Here is a 17,551-nt window from a genome sequence, read left to right on the forward strand (position 1 = left end):
TTTGCGCATTATGGATGAAAACAAGTGCTTTAGAGCCTAAAATGGGGAACAAAATGTCAAATCCGATCATGTACCCGAAGGAGCTATTGAGCAGGAAGAACTGTCCGAACCTCAATCCGATCGAAGAAGATCTAAGGGCAGAAAGAACAACCTGAAGACCTACCCGAGGAACAACCCGACAATATCCTCGTGCACCGCATAGAGCAGACCCTCGGGCAGGACTGGGCTGCTAGGTTAAAAAGGTTTCCATATATAAACCCCCCCCCCCCTCTTCTTCCTCTAGCCCTAGCACGCCGTAGACACTCAGAATAGAGAGCGAGAGCTTCTGAGAGAGAGACTGAGCGATTCAAACTCTTTTTCCACTTTGTTGGGATTTGTTTTCATTTCTTTTGCAATTCTTTTTAGTTTTTGATTATGTACTCTTCTACTTTTATCTTATTTTCAATACAATGTATTTTTTCGTTTATTTATGTTTTTATGCTTTCTGCAATGAGATCTGAGTAGTGAAATAAAGTTTCTAGGGATGGAATAGACAAATATGTGTTCTTGATCGGTTAGGATGTCTTAGCTTGATTGTTTACTTTATAAAATTCCTTTCTTGATTGGTGTTCTTAATGCTATTTTCAGACCGAGAGGTTGAGATTAGATCTAGGGTGTTTTGCCATCGAGAGATGTTGTTGTTTCTTATCTTGATTGTTTAACTTCATTCAATAACTCGATCCCTTACCCGAACTGGTACTCAATCACCAGCTTCGTGTACACCTTCGAGCTGTTCCTTGACTTCTTGATTGTTTAACTTCATTCAATAACTCGATCCCTAATCCTTGACTTCTTGATATGATCACTCCACCCGATCTTGTACTCAAATGCTTGCATCGAGTGCTTAGGTCGTGTGGTTCTTGCCCTTTTATTTTCTTCTGATTATTTTAGGATTGTTAGATTAAACCCTAATTATTGCTTGGCTTGACTTGCTTGCTTTTGATCATATCTTATCTGCTAGCATAACAACCATTTGGATTGATACTCTGGGTGAAAATCATGTTATCAATTTGGCGCCGTTGCCATTTGGTTGAATTTTATTTGCTACGTTTAAGAATTCAGCACTTGCTAGATCAAGTTCTATACTACACTTTTGTTCGGAACTGACTTGTTTCCTTTCGTGTTTGTTTGTTTTGCATTTCAGGTACAACCCGAGCACCCACCCGACCCGTCACTCGATCACTTGGATTGGGTAGACCTTCGTGTACTCACTCAGTTCACTGATTGTGCATGCAAACACGATCCAAGGGTAGCCAAAACTTGAGTCCTTTCATCGACAACATCAACAGACCAAGGTTACTACGTCAACAACAAGTCCGGCAACTGCAACCAACCACAATTGAGGAGGTCATGAATAATCAGAATGGTCCACCAGCTCCTCAAGAGAGGACCAACATAGGAGCAGGAGATGCTCCATCTACTCACACTCAAAAACATGGCATTGTGCCACCTCCTGTTCAAACCAAAAACTTTGAGATCAAGAGTAGTCTCATCCAGGTGATACAAAGAAACAAGTTTCATGGACTGCCAATGGAAGACCCATTGGACCATCTGGAGTTAGTGAAGATGGATTCAAACTCCGGCTTTTCCCATTTTCTTTGGGAGACGAAGCACACATTTGGGAGAAATCACTTCCCAAGGTGTCCATCACCACTTCGGAAGCATGCAAAAAGGCATTTCTAGCCAAATTCTTCTCCAACTCCAGAACCGCAAGGCTGCGAAATGACATCTCCAGTTTGTTCAGAAAAGCAATGAGACGTTCAGTGAAGCTTGGGAACGTTTCAAGGGGTACACAAGCAGATGCCCGCATCATGGATTCAGCAATGCTTTGCTGTTAAGTACACTATACCGAGGAGTAGTCCCTAAAATAAGGATGTTGCTGGACACTGCAAGTAATGGTAATTTCCTCAACAAGGATGTTGATGAAGGTTGGGATCTAGTGGAGAACTTAGCTCAATCTGATGGGCACTACAATGAGGAGTATGATCGCACTATCTGACCTTCTTGCGAGGATGATGCCAAGTACAAGAGAGACATGAAAGCCTTCAATGACAAATTGGATAAGCTCCTCAGCCAGCAGCAGCATGTCCATGCCCTCTCAGAGGAACACCAATTTCAGCAACAAGATGGGGAGAGTGCTCAGCTAGAGGATGTGAAATACATCAATAATCAAGGATGTTACAATAAAGGGTACAACAACTACAAACCAAACCCGAATCTGTCATACCGTAACCCGAATGTTGCAAATCCTCAAGACCAAATCTTCCCATCCGCAGTCCAAGGGAACCAAGGCCAGCAAAAGCGTTTTGTCCAATACAATCAAGGCTATGCTCCTAAGCAGCAGTATTCTGGTAATTACCACCAACCAATTGCACCACCTGGATTCCTACCACAGCAAGGCCACCAGAACCAATCTCAAGAAGCTGATCTACGCAGCCTAATTCAGCAGATGATACAAAATCAAGCATCAGCTGGAATGGACAATGCAAAACGGTTCGCGGAGATTAGGAATAAGATCGATTCTGGGTATAATGACCTGAATGCCAAGTATGATTCTCTCAACACTAAGCTGCGATACCTAGAAGGCCAACATAGCACCCAACCACCTGTAAAACTCAACCAACTTCCAGGTAAAGCCGTTCAGAACCCAAAAGACTATGCCACTGCCTAGGACATCTTTCTTGATGATGTTGATGACTACCTCACTGAGGACAGCGATGTTCAAGATGGAGAGGATATGGATCACTATGGGATGTATGAGGACCAGTACGACATCTCCGAGTATGAACCTGATCCTTCACCCGAGGAGAGTGATAGAGCTGATGACAGAGCACCGGTTCAAGAATCACAAACCGATGCACCACTCGAGGTTGAACCCGATGACCTACCCCACAATGGTGATCCGATGATCCATCAGGTAGATGTTCAGATAACAAATCAACCTCAACTGCCTACAACTGAGGAAGGGGAATTAGAGGAAAGATTCAAAGCAGCTACTGACATCCAATTAGAGGCACTTGTAGAGCGTATGTCCAAACGAAAAGCCCCACCTCGTAAGCTCTTGCCACCACACAAACTTCGAGAGGAAATCATCAAGGAGACAGCTCAGCTGGAGATTGAAGTAAAGGAAGCAGTCAAAGAAATTGGGAATGCAATTCTGAGGAGTGAAGTGTGTTTAGCTCCTGAACCGCGGATTGATGAGAAATTGGAGGATCCCGGCTCTTTTACAATGCCATGTTCAATAGACCTTCGGATTTTCAACAACTGCTTGTGCGATTTGGGAGCTTTGGTCAGCATCATGCCATTATCAGTTGCCAACAAGATGGGTTTCAGCAGTTTTAAACCAAGTAGCCTGTATTTGCTTCTAGCTGATAGAACAATCAGACACCCCATTGGTATCCTGGAAAACTTGCCCCTCAGGATTGGAAGAGTGGAAGTTTCCACCGATTTCATGGTCCTTGATATGGATAAGGAACCAGAAGATCCACTGATCCTAGGAAGACCATTCTTGGCAACAGTACGAGCAGTAATAGATGTGAAAAAAGGAAGATCAGAATTGAGCATGGAGAGCACTTCAAAATGGAATTTGGCATCAAGAAGGGAATTAAAAAGCCAACCATTGATGGTCAAGTTTTTTCTAACCAAAGAAAACAAAGAAGAATCAAGCATCACCAAGAAGTTCATACTACATTTGCTGTAGAACCGGGACAAGACCAGGAAAATTGGTTGAACCAGTCTGTTTCAGTGGAGAGGATTCCAAAACCTCTCTCTTCTAAAACCCATGCTTGAAGAGCATGAAGAGTCAAGCTTAGTGACTTAAAACAAGCTCACTTGGGAGGAAATCCCAAAGGTATCATTTATTTTCTTTTAATTTCATTTTATTTATTTTGTCTTATTTTAGATTTTTACAATAATTTATTTCTATCAGTTTACATATATATATATATATATATACATATAATTAAAAAACTTTTAAAAAAAAAGAAAAGGAAAAAGGAAATTTTGGGGAACCCGAGGCTCAACCCGAATCCATACCCGACGCGTCTGATCGTGTTCTCATTCGGGTGGGGAGTAGAGTTCGAATTCCACAAAACCCTAGCCCACTCTCGGTGAGGCCCAAGTTGCCAACCCTCTTCTATTTAAAGGGACTAGGACCCCTCTCCCTCAGCATCAAAAAATCGATAAGTCTCTCAACCCTAAAAGCTTTTTGCCTTCCAACTTTCTATTTTTCTCTCAAGGGATTGAGAGTCCTTAATCTCTTGGGAACTAACCCTATTGATCTCGAGTTTAGCTTCTTCTCTTTTCAAGGATTCAACAATGGCTCCCAAGATGAAGACTTACCAAAAGAAGGAGACAAGATCAACCTCCGCCGCTGCTAGAACCGGAGGTGAAGGCGTCGATGCTCACGATTCCCGAGGAGGAGGAGGAAGAGACGTTTCGCATTCCTAACTGTTGACTGGACGTTTCCAATCCCCAACCCGATGCTCAACCCGATCCGTCACCCGATCAGGTGCTCGAGCAACTGATCGTGCAGACCCCCGAGTTTGCTCGCCAAGTCCGGTGGCGAGTGCTGTCCGCTAGTAGGAGATGTTGCAGACACTAGCTTGGTTTTTGTGTTGCTTGATCAGTTCCTATATCTAAAATCCTTGGCAATGAAAACCTAGAGGAGGGAAGGACCTGGAGAGATCTCCATAGGGGGTTTGGTCACACCGATTTTGGTAGCTTGCAATGTGCCCCTGAAGAGAGTGGTACATGAGCTGAGATTGCTAGACGTCCACTACCTCACGTTGGCAAGATTCTTAGCTTATGAGAGGCCAAATGACAGGTTGCTCTTCAAGTTCGTTCATCCAGCAGTCGGAGCTACTTATGCACCCACATGGATGGGGAGGAGCGGACCACTAGGAGGAATCCGAGGATTGGCACCTCCAGAGCCTCACCGAGCGTCATCTTACGAGCCCCAGGCAGAGGAGGGTGTCACAAGACCCGATAGATCGCGGAGAGGCCACTCAGATGCCTATCCGACGCCTCACCTGACGGAGTACACGATGTCTTACTCGATGCACCCATCGACCACACATTTGGGTGACCACTCGGGTCCTTTCCCTCCAACCTATCAGATGCCATATTCGATGCCGTACTCGATGCACCCTGCGAGCAGCTACACGGGTGACCATTCCGGACCTCTCCCACCATACTCGTCGTACTACCCGATGCCCTACCCGATGAGCTACGCGATGCCTTACCCGATTAACCCCTCGGATGCTGGTCCGTGCAAGTCGTCCATGCACATAACTGAGCTCTCTGATGAGCAAATCCTGGCGCCTGCTGAAGCCGGTGACGATCCTGGGTACACGTTGGCGAGCATGGAGGCTGCCACAACCTCATGAGGTACCACTTTCATCCAAACCATTGTTTATACCATTGCATTTTATTTTGTTTCTTTTGTGTGATTCTCAGACTTCTTTTTCAGACTTTTATTTACACAAGGGACTGTGTAATTTAAGTTTGGGGGAGGGTCTGAGAATGTATATAACATTGTGTTTTATTTTCTTATTTCAAATTTTTGCATACTAGTTTTATTCATTTGAGTCCGCATCTATTTGCATAAAAAACCCAAAAAAATTTGAAAAATTCAAAAAAAAAAAAAAAAAAAAGAATGTTCATATAGTTGCATTAACATATTAGGATTGAGTCTAGATTGCTTCATATAGGATGGTTGCATATGCATTTTAGGGGACAATGATTAAAACCACCTTGTTTAAAGTCACACCTTAGGATTGAAGCTATAGCCCTTAATCACAGTTCTTTGTTGCTAGATCAATCTTTGGAAAAAAATCAAAAATCTTTGTTTAAAACCTTGTGTCTTTTGAAAGCTTCCTCCACTTGTGTGAAACTTGCTTGAACATTGCATCATCTCTATATTATTGGACTTAACCTGAACTTAAATTATCTTGCTTATGGAATTTGAATGCTTGCTCATGGTAACTCTAAACTCGGGTTAACACTCCATTTTTGCCAATCTTTTCGTTTAACCCGATTTGTTTTTCCCTACCCTTGAACCCAAACCTTTCTTTCAAGCCTTGTTGTGAATTGTTGAGTGAGGCCTTTTCATTGTTCTATAGGTTGTGAAACCTTGAGAGTATTGAGAACGACAAAGAACTGGCTCTTGTTTTAGCTAAGTTTAGAATCATTTGGACTAGCTAATATAATCGGTTTTGGAAGATAGGTGGTTAGCATGTTTATTTGGGGTTGGGTTGGGAAATAAAAAAAGGAAATTAAAGAAGAAAGTCCCTAAGGTTCGATTTCATTAGCTTTAAGTCTCTAAGTAAAAAAAAAAAAAAAAGAGAGAAAGATCTTGCTATAGTCTCCTAGAAAAAAAAAACTATATAGGTATATTAGGAGTTTAGCAAAGAAAGAAAAATAAACAAAAAGAATTTTATAAAAAGAGCTAGATGTTTAAAGTTTAAACCTTAGAGATTGTAAAAAAAAAAAAACAGAGTTAAAATCAAGGTTGTGGGTAGTTTTACTCTATGGTGTTGGACATAAAGAAAGTGAATAAAAAAAAGGTAGATTATCAAGAATTAAGCTTTGTATGCCCTAATTGTTGTCAATCTTAGATAGTTTTCACAACTGTCTAGCATTCTATCTTTTGAAAGAAAGCCACCCAAAAATATTGTTTGAAACCACCCTACTAAAAAGCCTTACCCTTGAAACCGATTGAGCTTGATTCACTTCTCAGTTGCAAGAATTCGCCAAACACTTTAATGAATATGAAAGAGATGTTCTTTGGAATTGCAAGTCTTTGCTGTTAGTTGGAGGATGAACTAGATCGGTGTATGGTGATAAGCATAGAAAAATATTTGTAAGTATGTTAATTGATTTTAGCACCGTTAAACTATCTTTAAGGACTATAGCTTGAATCCTTCGCTTAGCACAAAAAGGTTATGAGTCCCCATTTTTAAACCACATCCTCCTACTTCCTTGCTAGAGGACTAGCAATATTTATGTTTGGGGGTGTGATAACTCTCTAATTTACATGTTTTAGATACCTTTTTGTCCATATTTTGCATTATATATACTCTAACCTTAGCATTTCTAGGTTATAAATGGTAGGAATTTACATTTAGGCCATTTAGGATGTTCCATTCTTGCATTTGCGCATTTTGGATGAAAATAGGTGCTTTAGAACCTAAAATGGGGGAAAACAAGGTCAAGTCCGAGCATGTACCCGAAGGAGCTATTGAGCAGGAAGAACAGTCCGAACCTCAACCCGATCGAAGAGGATCCAAGGGCAGGAAGAACAACCCGAAGACCTACACGAGGAACAACCCGACAATATCCTCGTGCACCGCATAGAGCAGACCCTTGGGCAGGACTGGGCAGCTAGGTTAAAAGGGTTTCCATATATAAACCCCCCTCTTCTTCCTCTCGCCCTAGCACGCCGCAGACACTCAGAACAGAGAGCGAGAGCATCTGAGAGAGAGACTGAGCGATTCAAACTCTTTTTCCACTTTGTTAGGATTTGTTTTCATTTCTTTTGCTATTCTTTTTAGTTTTCGATTCTGTAGTCTTCTACTTTTATCTTATTTTCAATACAATGCAATTTTCATTTATTTGTGTTTTTATGCTTTCTGCAATGAGATCTGAGTAGTGAAGTAAAGTTTCTAGGGATGGGATAGACAAATATGTGTTCTTGATCAGTTAGGATGTCTTAGCTTGATTGTTTACTTTATATAAATTCCTTTCTAGATTGGTGTTCTTAATGCTATTTTCAGACCGAGAGGTTGAGATTAGATCTAGGGTGTTTTGCCATCGAGATGATGTTGAAATGCTTGAATTGTAATGCTAGAGATTTACTCACTTATCCTAAGAGATTAGATGTGTAAGGAGTTTATTGACAATAATGAATCGGTTTGTAATGTATGCTTGGTCATGTTTCTCCAACGAGAGTTGGGTAGGGGAGTGACCAAGGTTGATTGTTTCTATCACGAGAGTGTTTTAACAAGATTTTAGAGATTCATTGTCTAGGAAATATTTTCTTGAGGCATGTAGGACATCCCAAATTGGTTAGGAACATTTATGAGTTAATTACCCCATTCTTTCTTATCTTGATTGTTTAACTTCATTCAATAACTCGATCCCTTACCCAAACTGGTACTCGATCACCAGCCTCGTGTACACCTTCGAGCTGTTTATCCATGACTTTTTGATCTGATCACTCCACCCGATCATGTACTCGAATGCTTGCATCGAGTACTTAGGTCGTGTGGTTCTTGTTATTTTATTTACCTTTGCTTATTTTAGGTTGTTAGAAAAACCCCACTATTGCTTGGCTTGACTTGCTCTGTTCTGATCATATCTTATCTGCTAGCATAACAACCATTTGGATTGATAACCCTTTGTAATACAACTGCATAGGGAATTGATAACCCTTGAAGAAGAAAAATGACTTTCCGGGAGGTCGTCGAAGACCTTGAGTCCGGAGAGTAGGATCACATAGAGAGTTCCCTTGGTCCGTCCAGTTTTCACGGTGTAGACGTGGAGAAAGTCGGCCAGGGACAGTGAGTAGTCGTACTCCTCCGCCAAAGTCTGAAGGCAGAGAACCGTCCAAACAAAGTTTGGGCACATCTAAGGAAGAGCGGACCCCAGTTCGAACATCATCCGCACGATGAGCTAGGGGAGCGGGAAAGATAGTCCGCAAGCAGAAAAGAATTTCTCGAACGTGCAGCAGTAACCGGAAGTAGGGTTCTCCGGAGACTCATGCGCTTCTGGAAACTGAATTTTGATCTCTGCGGGGATTCTGCATGACCCTCTAACTTCCGCCATGTCACTTTCAGAAAGAATAGACGGCGGATGGGGACCAAAGTCGTCGGGGATGAGCGCGTGACTTTTCCCGAGGAAGATTTCGGAGGAGACATGATTTTAGAACGGAAGTAAAGGGAAATCGATGTAAAAGCAGCGGTGAACTTTCCGGTGAACAATGAAGAGCAAAAAGACGAGAGCAAAAATAAATAAAATAGCAAACAACCAATTTTGAAAATAATGAAAGATGGGGAAGACTACCTTTATACGCCGGGTGAAAAGGAGCAATGATAACCAGGGGAAGCGAAGAGTCCCGGTTCACCTCTCTCTCTCTCTCTTATAGCATGTTAAGCCGATGTGGTGCCCAGTGCTTGTTCTGGAAGGCAAATCCCATCATTACGATGATCAAATCATGGGATACGGGGTATTCAGTTTCCCAAAATTATCGACCGAAGATCAAAAGTCCCATGAACTAATCAGCTCGGAGGACTTGGAGGGCAATTGTTGGTACCACGATCGGTTACCTTGGGAGTGGGCCAGGGCCCACTATGAACAAGTAATATGGGCCGAAGCCTCGACCAGGACCAGTCCAGTAAGCCCGATTAGGAGAAGCGAAGCGGAGTGAAACGGTAAAGCGAATCACTTTAAAGCTCGGGGAGCAGTCAAAGATTCTGTTAATCAATTGTCTTTAGTAGAGTGCGAGATTCGCAGGGTAAATTGATATGGCATTAATTGTAATTTAAACAGTATAAGTATGAGTTGGGAAAGAATGTAAATGGGATCGAAAAAATTTCATTTGGCAATAATACTCTACTTTCACTTCGCAATAGTTGATCATATTTTCTATTTAGTTTGGAACTAAACGGTGGTAAGCACCCCCGCTCAGAAAACACTTCGGAGACAGAAGTTCAACCTCAGTTCTCACAATAATGAATCGGATTGTAATGCCTGCTTGGTCATGTTTCTCCAACGAGAGTTGGGTAGGGGAGTGACTAAGGTTGATTGTTTCTATCACGAGAGTCTTTTAGCAAGAATTAAGAGATTCATTGTCTAGGGAACATTTGCTTGAGGCATGTAGGACATCGCAAATTGGTCAGGAGCACTTATGAGTCAATTACCCCATCCTTAGGAGCTTTCTTATCTTGATTGTTTAGTTTTATTCTACAACTTGACCCCTTACCCGAACTAGTACTCGATCACCAACTTCTTGTATACCTTCGAGCTGTTCATCCTTGTCTACTTGATCCGATCATCCCACCCAATCCTGTACCCGAATGCTTGCATCGAGTACTTAGGTCGTGTGGTTCTTGTTATTTTATTTACCTTTGCTTATTTTAGGTTGTTAGAAAAACCCCTCTATTGCTTGGCTTGACTTGCTCTGTTTTGATCATATCTTATCTGCTAGCATAACAACCATTTGGATTGATAACCTTTTGTACTATAACTGCACAGGGAATTGATACCCTAGGTGAAAATCCTGTTATCAATTTGGCGTCATTGCCATTTGATTGAATTTTGTTTGCTACGTTTAAGATTTCAGCACTTGCTAGATCAAATTCTTTTCTTTCCATCGGTTCAGAACTGACTTTTTTATTTTCGTGTTTGTTTGTTTTGCATTTTAGGAACAACCCAAGTACTCATCCGACCCGTCACTCGATCACCTGGATCGGGTAGACCTTCGTGTACTCACTCGGTTAACTGATTGTGCATGCAAACACGATCCAAGGGTAGCCAACACCTGAGTCCATTCATCGACAACATCGACAGACCAAAGTTACTCCGTCAGCAACAAGTCCTGCAACCGCAACCAACCACAATTGAGGAGGTCATGAATAATCAGAATAGTTCACCAGCTCCTTAAGAGAGGACCAACATAGGAGCAGGAGATGCTCCATCTACTCACACTCAAAGACATGGCATTGTGCCACCTGCTGTTCAAAACAACAATTTTGAGATCAAGAGTAGTCTCATCCAGATGATTTAGAGCAACAAGTTTCATGGACTGCCAATGGAGGACCCATTGGACCATCTAGATGACTTTGATAGGCTATGTAGTCTCACAAAGATAAATTGAGTTAGTGAAGATGGATTTAAACTCCGGCTTTTCCCATTTTTTTTGGGTGACAAAGCACACATTTGGGAGAAATCACTTCCCAATGAGTCTATCACCACATGGAAAGCATGCAAAAAGGCGTTCCTTGCCAAATTTTTCTCCAACTCCAGAACTGCAAGGCTCCAAAATGACATCTCCAGCTTTGTTCAGAAAAGCAATGAGACATTCAGTGAAGCCTGGGAGTGTTTCAAGGGATACACCAGCGGATGCCCACATCATGGATTCAGCAATGCCTCTTTGTTAAGCACACTTTACCGCGGTGTAGTCCCTAAGATAAGGATGTTGCTGGATACCGCGAGCAATGGTAATTTTCTCAACAAGGACATTAATAAAGGTTGGAATCTCGTGAAGAACTTAGCCCAATCTGATGGCACTTTAATGAGGAGTATGATCGCACAGTACGATCTTCTGGAGAGGACGATGCCAAGTACAAGCGAGACATGAAAGCACTCAATGACAAATTGGACAAACTCCTCAACCAGCAACAGCATGCCCATTCCATCTCAGAGGAAGACCAGTTTTAGCAACAAGATGGGGAGAATGCTCAGCTAGAGGATGTAAATTACATCAACAATCAAGGAGGCTACAATACAGGGTTCAACAACTACAAACCAAACCCAAATCTCTCATACCGTAACCCTAATGTTGCAAATCCTCAAGAAAAAATCTACTCATCTGCAGTCCAAGGAAACTAGGACATGCAAAAGCCTTATGTCCAATACAATCAAGGCTATGCTCCTAAGCAGCAGTACCATGGCAATTACCACCAACCAACTGCACCACCTGGATTCCCACCACAGCAAGGATAACATAACCAATCTCAAAAGGCTGACCTACGCGGGCTAATTTAGCAGATGATACAAGGTCAGGCATCGACAGCGATTGACAATGCAAAACGATTTGCGGTGATAAGCAACAAGATCGATTATGGGTACAATGACATGAATGCTAAGTATGATTCTCTCAATACTAAGTTGAGATACCTAGAAGGCCAACACAACGCCCAACAAACTCCAAAACTCGGCCAGCTTCCAGGTAAAGCTGTTCAGAACCCAAAAGATTATGCTACTGCCCAGGCCACGTTTCTTGAAGATGCTGATGACTACCTCACTGAGGACAGCGATGTTCAAGATGGGGAGGATATGGATCACAGTGGGATGTATGAGCACCAGTATTACTTATCCGAGTATGAACCTGATCCTTCACTCGAGGAGACTGATTGAGTTGATGATCGAGCACTGGTTCGTGATTCGCTAACCAATGCACCACTCGAGGCTGAACCCGATGACATACCCGACGACAGTGATAAGACGATTCATAGGGTAGATGTTCAGATGACAGATCAGCCTCAAGTTCCTGCAGCTGAGGAAGGGGAATTAGAGGAAAGATTCAGAGCAGCTTTTGATATACAATTAGAGGCGCTTGCAGGGCGTATGTCTAAACAAAAAGCCCTCCCTCCTAAGCTCCTGCCACCACACGCTCTTCGAGAGGAAATCGTCAAAGAGACAGCTCAGCTGGAGATAGAAGTAAAGGAAGCTGTTAAAGAAATTGGGAATGCGATCCTGAGGAGTGGAGTGTGTTTAGATCCTGAACTGAGGATCAATGAGAAATTGGAGGGTCCCGTCTCTTTCACTTTGCCATGTTAAATAGGCCTTCGGATCTTCACCAATTGCTTGTGTGATTTGAGAGCTTCAGTCAGTATCATGCCACTTTCAGTTGCCAACAAGATGGGTTTCAACAGTTTTAAACCAAGTAGCCTATAATTGGTCCTAGCTGATACGACAATACACTACAAAAAACATGTGTTTTAAATCATTTATTTTATATATTTGTATTACTTATAATTGATGCAAATTAATTTTACATCATTTAGTTGAGTGATTTATATTCTGTTGATGTCAATATTTTACATCATTTGACCTAAATAATTGCATCATTTTAAAATTGATGTTAATATGCATCAATTTCAAAAAGTAATGTTAGTTTTGTATCAATTAATATAAATGATGTTAATATTTGTTACGGTTATAAAAATTGATGTTAAATTTGTATCAATTATAAATAAGTGATGTAAAAGTTAGTGTCAATTGGATTAAGTGATTCCAATAATTGTGTCATTTACAAAAAATGATGTTGAATATTTATATCAGTTAAAAATAATTGATATAAAAATTGTTGTCGATTTTTATAAATAATTATAATAAATGTATCAATTCCTTCCAATAATAACAAATAATACTAAATAAAAATAATATTATATAAAATGATGTTAAAATATCTTAAATTTCATATAAGAGAAAACAAATATGTACGGTACATTGCTCGAAATTCAAGCTAAACCCTAAAAGTATGAGCTTATAGAAAAATTAAATCTCTGTTCTTCTAAACTATACAAACAAATTTACAACTGCTGTGAAAATAAACTTAAATAAGAAAAAGAAAAAAAAAACCTTGCAGACGTAGGCATAAGCTACTTCACCATCTTACAATTTGCTTCATCATCACCCTTGTTGATCAAAAATACACCGTTCAAGAAGCCACTAAATGCAGAACCTTTACTAGATCATCGTCTCATCAATGAGACTCTATTTCAGATGTGTTGTGTATCAGACTTTTGAACACGTCAATCAACGAAGACTAAGCTTGAATAGTCGAACAGATCTGAAAATTAAACTTGAGAAACATTCAAAGATTATAAAATTTAATCAATTACAGATAAATTGATTTTTTCTAATAAATTATAGAGAAAATTACTAGTTAAAAATCAATATAGTGCTTACCTTGAACATGCTTTGGAAAATCTCCTATCTTCTATCCTTTGTGGATGTTCATCAAATCGTCCAAAGTTAATATAGGAGAGTAAGAATTAATTATTGAATAAACGAAACTGTTATTTAACAAAAAAGATAAAAATAAACGAAACTGTTAGCGAAGGAAACGGAAGTATCTCATAGGATTTTCTACAGATTTGTACTTGATTTACGTAATTTTAGGGAAACATGAAAAATAGATATTCTCTTTCAAAAAAAAAAAACAACAATTAACCGAGAAAACTAAGACTTAAAAATGAAAAAAAAAATCATAAAAAAAGTAATAGATCGGTTATTTTCATTTAAAGAAACTGCTATAAACTTTTAAAAAAATTTAGCATCAAATAAAAGAAATGATACCAGTCTTTATAGCACTAAAAGTACTACAATATATGTTTTAGCGTTAGTTCTATAGAAGCATGCATATAATAATTTTTTGTTAGTTCAAACTATTTTTGTCACTTATGTAATACTAATAATCGTTTGTCACTTTTGCAAAATGAATTAAAAATGAGTCACTCACTTTTTTTTTGTCATCAGTTTTAACTTTTAACAGTTGAACTAAATCATAAAATTAGTTTTGATATAATTAGTATAATCTTATTAGCATCATCTTTTATTGTTGTAATTTTTTTTATCATTTGCAAAATGATGTTAAGATAAATGAATTAATACACCAATTATTTAAGTGATGTATTTATAAATATTTATATCAATAACTGAAAGTGATGCAAAATTATATTAGTTTGCATCAGTTTTAGTTTATTGATGTCGTACAAGTCAATAAGAATATCAATTATTACAATCGATGCTAAATTTTATTTTTGGTATCAATTATAAATAAGCAATACAAATTAATATCACTTAACCTTTTGATACAATTTAATTGATGTAATATGCACTTAATCCATTGGTATTCTGGAAAACTTGCCTCTCAGGATCAGAAGAGTGGAGATTCCCACGATTTCATGATCCTTGACATGGATAAGGAACAAGAAAATCCACTAATCCTAGGAAGACCATTCTTGGCAACAACAGGTGCAGTGATTGATGTGAAAAAGGACTGATATCTTGTGTTTTTATGAGTTTTTAAAGCTTAATTCTTCATTTTTTTGTGCATATTCATGAGCATTTAGGTTGTTTAGGCTGCATTGTGCATCAAGTTTGGTATTTCAGGTGTTGGAGTGGAGATATGCAAGGAAAGTGTGCTTTGGAGCCAAATAAGTCAAGAATTTGCAAGGAAATGGAAATGTGGACAAGTAGGCCGAACAATCCACCAGCCGATCGACCAAATGGTCGATCAACGCATCATCAGATTCTTGGACTTCAGCCGATCGACCAACCGATCGACCATTTGGTCGATCATAGCACTATCGGATTCCTCGGACTGGACACAGGACAAAACGATCGACTAAAGCAATCGACCAAATGGTTGATCGTGACGCGAGCCGAGACTTCGGAGACTTGGCCGATCGACCGAGCAATCGACCAAATGGTCAATCGTGACGCAAGCTGGACTTTGGACTTCAAGGAGCGAGACTTCAGGGACTTGGCCGATCGACCGAGCAATCGACCAAATGGTCGATCGTGACGCAAGCTGGACTTCAGACTTCAAAGAGCGAGACTTCGGAGACTTGAGCGATCGACCAACCGATCGACCAAATGGTCGGTCACGACGGAGGAACGATCGACCAAATGGTCGATCAAGCACCATTTTGAGACCAAAACCCGGTTTGTTCCGGTTTTCTCTGAATTGTTTAATTTAAATCCGGTTTGTTCCGGTTTAATTTATGTTTTCCTATAAATACTCAAACCCTAATTGTGGAGACTGATCTCATATCTCATCTCTTATCTCTTATCTCAATTATTATCTTTTGTTTAGCAGCCACTTAGGGTTCTTAAGCTTTTATACACTTGGTTTGTTGAATCCTTGGTGGATTTTCCTGTTTTTAATAGCAATTTCTCTTTAAAATCTCATATTCTACAATCTCTAATTATGATTTCACAAAGATCAAAACTCTACCTTTGTGTGATCATAACCATGAGTGAGTAGGTCTTTTAGGACTTTTGGCTTGGTAGATTAGGGAGATAGATGGTTGATCTTTGATGTCTAGGGCTTTATTTATGCATTTTCTATCTTGATTAGTGATAATAATGCTAGATAGCTTTGATCAAGCTTGATTTTAGACTTTAGGATTTCCATGCCCACAAGGTGTTTGATGAAATTCCTGAACCAAACTTTTCAAGAGCTTTTCATTCTTAGCCAATGGAAATTGATGATTAGGGTGCTTAGTGGTATTTGAACTTGTTCTTAATGCATGTTTGTCTTGTGATTACCTTTGGAAATTGTTGATTATCACTTGATTAGCATAGGATTTCTATCATGGAAATGAATTGATTTGCATAAGTGTTCTAGCCATAGGATTTTTCTTGATTGTTACTTAGACATCTAGGATTGATTAGCTATCTCCCAAGTCAATTACCTTGCCCAAAGTTCTCTTGTTAATTCTTGATTTTAAGTACTGTTGCTAGTTGTGTTCTATTGCCTTGAGTTTGCATTGTCTTGTTTTCCTTTGTTTGAATCATTTTGTTATCTAAGATTGTGATAAAAGAACTTTTCCTTGATTAAGAATAGATTAAGCATCTTTGTGTATTCTTGGTGTGTTGGTTAATGCAAATTGTGGATTGATAATAATTGATACTAAAGTTACTACATCAATTTGGCGCCGTTGCCTGTTTGCATTAGAATTGGCCATTAGGAATTCATCTTTGCTTGAGACTATTCATTTACTTTACACTGTTTGTTACTTGGGTTGCATTGGTGTTTTTTCTTTGATTTTCAGGGTGTATGAACATGAGAAGCCACGGTCTAGCAAACTTGTTTCAGCCTGTTGACGACGTACCCCGACTTGAAAGAGAGAACCGCCATTTAGCCCGCCAAGCTATGGAGAACAATCCGCCTCCTGCTGCTGGTCATAATGGAAATGATCAGCCCAACGAAAACCAAGCTCCTATCCATCCTCCAAGACAACCACGAGTCATTGGAGCTTTTGATGAACCGAACATTCATGGGAACCACCAAGGAATTAGAGCACTCGCTGTTGAGAACAATAACTATGAGATCAAGTCAAGTCTTATCAACATTGTGCAAAGCTCAAAGTTTCACGGTTTGCCTATGGAAGACCCTCTTGATCACTTGGATCAGTTTGATATGATGTGTGGGACAGTGAAAATCAACGGTATCTTGGAAGATGCATTCAAACTCCGCCTCTTTCCGTTTTCTCATGGAGATAGAACTAGGACTTGGGAGAAGAACCTACCAGTGGGATCAATCACCTCGTGGGATCAATGCAAGAGAGCTTTCCTATCCAAATTCTTCTCTACTACAAGAACAGCAAGGTTGAGGAATGAAATATCAAGCTTTGCTCAAAAAGGAAATCAGAGTTTTTGTGAAGCTTGGGAGAGATTCAAGGGTTATACTATGCAATGCCCTTATCATGGTTTCTCCAAGGAGTCTCTTCTTAGCACATTATATAGAGGGGTGCTACCAAAAATAAGGATGTTGCTTGACACAGCAAGTAATGGAAACTTTCTTGGCCAAGATGTTGATGTTGGTATGACTTTGGTGGAGAATCTTGCTCAAAGTGATGGTAACTATGGGGAGGATTATGATCGAACTACAAGAGATCATTCTGATATGAATGAGCATCACCGCAAGGAGATCAAAGCATTGAATGAAAAGATGGATAAGATGCTTCTTGCCACTCAAAAGCCAGTCCACTTTGTC

At 39.9% G+C, this 17,551-nt stretch overlaps 3 non-coding genes across 3 annotated transcripts; all 3 read right to left on the minus strand.

Moving 5' to 3' along the window:
- Positions 1-1,751: 1,751 nt before the first annotated feature.
- Positions 1,752-1,857, minus strand: LOC147948391 (small nucleolar RNA R71). The gene has a single exon (XR_015586144.1). It is a non-coding gene; the product is annotated as a small nucleolar RNA R71 (small nucleolar RNA).
- Positions 1,858-11,071: 9,214 nt separating this feature from the next.
- On the minus strand, positions 11,072-11,178 carry LOC147948392 (small nucleolar RNA R71). Its single transcript, XR_015585986.1, has one exon. It is a non-coding gene; the product is annotated as a small nucleolar RNA R71 (small nucleolar RNA).
- A 5,983-nt stretch (positions 11,179-17,161) lies between these two features.
- LOC147948393 (small nucleolar RNA R71) lies at positions 17,162-17,268 on the minus strand. The gene has a single exon (XR_015586070.1). It is a non-coding gene; the product is annotated as a small nucleolar RNA R71 (small nucleolar RNA).
- Positions 17,269-17,551: the final 283 nt, after the last annotated feature.

Source organism: Camelina sativa, chromosome 2, assembly GCF_030686135.1.
Source record: "Camelina sativa cultivar CO46 ecotype springtype chromosome 2, ASM3068613v1".
NCBI classification, from domain to species: domain Eukaryota; kingdom Viridiplantae; phylum Streptophyta; class Magnoliopsida; order Brassicales; family Brassicaceae; genus Camelina; species Camelina sativa.